Here is a 4115-nt window from a genome sequence, read left to right as displayed (position 1 = left end):
GGGGGGTGGTGGTGGTGTGTGTGTGTGTGTAATTTGAATACCGATGCCTTATTTCTATATAATTCGATTATGTCTTATATTATGTATATTTTATTTTTCATTCAACTTACAACTCTTGTAGAGAATTCAACCCACAGAATGTTTTTTTGAAATAGATCGAATGCTATTTTTTGCCAGAATTAATCTCTTCGGAGAGTGAGCAAGTACGCTTCTATTTGGTTGAGAGCTCAGATCAATAATGTTCACACTCAAGGTTCTGAAAAAAGGAAGTTATACACGGAGTGTTATTTCAAATTAATAACTATTTTATATTATAACATATGATAAAGTAATATTGGGTCATAGTATTATTATTAGTAGTAGTAGTATTAGTAGTAGTAGTAGGAGCAGCAGCAGCAGCGGCAGCAGCGGCAGCAGCGGCGGCGGCGGCAGCAGCAGCAGTATGTGGCAATTTTTCAAATAAATCTCAAAGTGTCAATGACATATCTAGTTTCAATGTCTATTTTGTAGAATCGTCACGCATATCATATAGCATTAAACTGATATACTCTATTATTATCCCCCACCCCCTCGTAGACGTGTAAGATTAGCTAGTAAAGTATGATAAAATACTCACATGGTCAAATCCGTCCTCAGGCTAAAAACAGCAAGTGGAATTTCTGTCAGTCTGTTATTTTTTATTGATCTATAATTAATATTATAGTTAAAGCAAATTAATATAAAGATATATACATAACTAGTAAACTTTAACCGACAGTAGTTGTGTTCTTTCATTCAATTTATAAGTCACTTTGTTATTACAAATTAAAATGTCTATTCCAAACTATAGCCGTATTTAATGACATTATTAGTTATACACAATCATTATACAAGTAAATGTATTTTCAGCTTATTCTTATCCCAGATTTCCTTTTTAACAAACGTTTTCTAGCAAATTCGCTAACATAATAATATAATTGTACTACTCTTCAAATTAATTCTGTTGTGTTTTTTTATCAGTATTTATACAAAAAAATTAAGAATTAAAAAATCGCAGCACGGTCTGAGCTATACTCTAAAGCTTTTGGCTGACAGCAGTACTTTAAAGCGGTGGTGGACATTTCTTACTGTAGTGTTTCGAGGAATTAGGAAGTCAAATCTACTAAGCAAAGAAATTAAATAGCAGAAGAATGAGCTGTTCGCGTATTTGCATTAAAACTGAAAACATCCGCCCTCCCGCGAATGGGGTAAAATTTTACCATTTTACTAAGTGGAGAAACTACAGAAAACAAACGAGCCAGAGCGGCGCCTTTATTATTGCTATATAGCTCCGCCGCGCGGACGGGGTAAAATTGCTCTCCGTTTACCCACAATTCCTTTCGAACGGATGATCCTTTATAATATTGGGAAGCTGCTCTATCTCCTGCTATTTATTATCTTTGCTATAAGGTAATAAAATGTGCCAATCAGATGTAGAATCATGATGTAGCATTATCATATAAGATATAAATAAAAATACAAGATATCTAAATGAAAAGTATTTATAACTAATAACACAAACGAATATACACATTATGTTGACTAGTAGAAAACTTAAATTTACTTTGTTCGAAGTGTAGGCCTACTTACAAATACGCTACACTCCCCACCTCAGCAAATGCTTCAGGGTGTATATGCTGCAATTTATTAGATGAAAATTTTCTATATAGCAAAAACATATAATATTGTTATTAATAAAATTATGTGTACATTAACATAATATTTATTTATTTATATCTTGTTTTTTATTATTATATCATTATTCATAGTTTATTATTTGGAGGAAACTTATTAAATAATTAGAGCAGAATATAATCACCTTAATTACTAGTTATAATTTGAGACCACCGGAAGCATCAGGGAACAGTGAAATTAATTTGCAGCACACAGATGCAAAACCCCAAACGTGATTACCAGTCACCATACCAGGGGTGGATTTAGTGGGGGGGCGCCTGCGACGCGCGCCCCCCCCCCCACCACTTATATCACAAAAAAAAATTGTTTTTGAGAGATAATTAAATGGATACACAATTCCATAAAAAAGGTTGATTCTATGTCACATTGCGCAATGCATAGCTACAAAGACAGTTTAAGCGCAGATGCACCAGCATGGAAACCTTTGTGCAATCAATCACTCTATCGAGGTCAGCAGGTATGTGCTGTCAGACAACCCCATGCACAGTGACCACAGTACACTGATATGTGTGCACATCTCCATTGATGACACCCCTTCAGTAAACTTACTCTTTTAATAAAGTACAGTTTTTGTGTAGACAACCTTTGACACTTTTGACGTGTAAGTTTTGTTTCCTTATTGTTTTCAAGTACAGTACGGTACCTGGTTTAATCATATTGTGTAATTTACAAGATATACTGTATTAAATTAGGCCTGCCTAAACCTAGGGCCTATAGGCCTATTCCCAGTGGCGGATTTAGGAGGGGTGGCACGTTAGTGGCGTACGCCCCCCCCCCTCTCTATTTTTTTGCAAAGAAAAAATTACACCCACAGTGTTTAAGTCTAATTCTTTTCCTACCAAAAACACCCCAGGAGAATGCTATTCATAAATCCTCTTGGACAGAAATAGAACACCTGTAATTCACTCAATGTTAATATACAGTAGCTGATTTTGTTGTTTGACAACTTTTTTAACGGATTTTGGATATTAATTTTTCCTTTTTGCTGATTTAGTGATTTTTGTGCTCAATTTGCTGAGAAACTTTATCATGGTTTCTAGAAGTGAAATTTCTCTTTTGAAATGGTGTACATTTATGAGCCTTTGCATGTTGTCAAATACTATGTTTGAGATGTTCGTGGAAGAGACACTAAAACCCACAGCTGTGAGTAAATGAATAATTACTAATTTAATGACACATGTCATAGTTGCATATTGCAGGCACCCTGTATGTATAAGAGACAGGTGTAACAGAGTCCTGCATACCATGGAGGCATAATGCCGCCATGACCATACTGTACTTACAAATAAAATAAATAACGTGACTGAAACACTCTTGAAGGAATTGCTGTAATCGAGTTAGGCGATAAATATCTGTAAAAAATAAAACGATTACAGTACTATAGTGTGGCAAATATTGTTTTTTTTTTTTTTTTTTTTTGTAATTATTAATTTATACCAACATTAAAATATAGTTACACAGACGAGCTCATTCCAATGTTTCTGAAACTTCCTGTTGCTATTTCAGTTACATCACCATCACCTACAAACCTGGGGAAGTAATTGATAAAATATATTCATATTATATTACATTCTTGAGCATTGTACACATACTGTAGGTAAGCTAAACATTGTACCGAAACGCTGGACTCACAGACCAAGTGTCCATGGCGTTTGGACCTGTTTTAAGTGGTTTACCACTCCTTCCTCACAACCTTTTACGTTCTCAAGTAAAAGGTACCCATTTATACTTATGGGTACGAGTCCTTGCCCAAGAACAAATGTGACTTGCACAGAAAGGTTTTCCAACCCCCGACTTTAAGGTCGAGAGTCCGAGCCATAACCATTGTGCCAACAACTTCCACTATAATACACATGGAAACATGGGAAAATGAAAAGTAGCAAAATATAAACTTACATATCACAACGGCTGGAACCATTTAGGGAAAGCATGTCCTCCTCGATTGTGCCAAAATTGTTGTCTACAATATTGCTTCATTTAATCAATAAAATAATCATACTTTAATACCGTATATTAAAATGTCAAGTACTGTAGGTCATGCTTTGTTAGCAAACCAAAATGTATGTTTACCACCAGGGTGGCGTAGCGCAAAGGGTATTCAAGTATTTGTCCAACATGGGGGTAGCGAGGGATATCACCTCTGATTCATTATCAGTCGCACGCCACTTAACTTGGCTTATATAATGACCTTTAGTTCCCCACTATTACCCAAGGTTGGCGCACCGGTTGTGGCTTGGACTCCCAAACTTGAGTTCGGGGGTTCGATACTCTGGATGTGCAAATCGCTTGTGTCCTTGGGCAAGGCACTTTATCTACGGTTGCCTCTCTCCACCCAGGAGTACAAGTGGGTACCTGGTAGGTTCCAACACAACCTGCGCTGATTACTAGCTGCAATTTATGGA

The sequence above is a fragment of the Anneissia japonica genome, unplaced genomic scaffold, assembly GCF_011630105.1.
Source record: "Anneissia japonica isolate Jap-2015-1 unplaced genomic scaffold, ASM1163010v1 scaffold287992_len753583_cov170, whole genome shotgun sequence".
Taxonomy (NCBI): Eukaryota; Metazoa; Echinodermata; class Crinoidea; order Comatulida; family Comatulidae; genus Anneissia; species Anneissia japonica.
Note: the sequence above shows the minus strand (reverse complement) of the source record.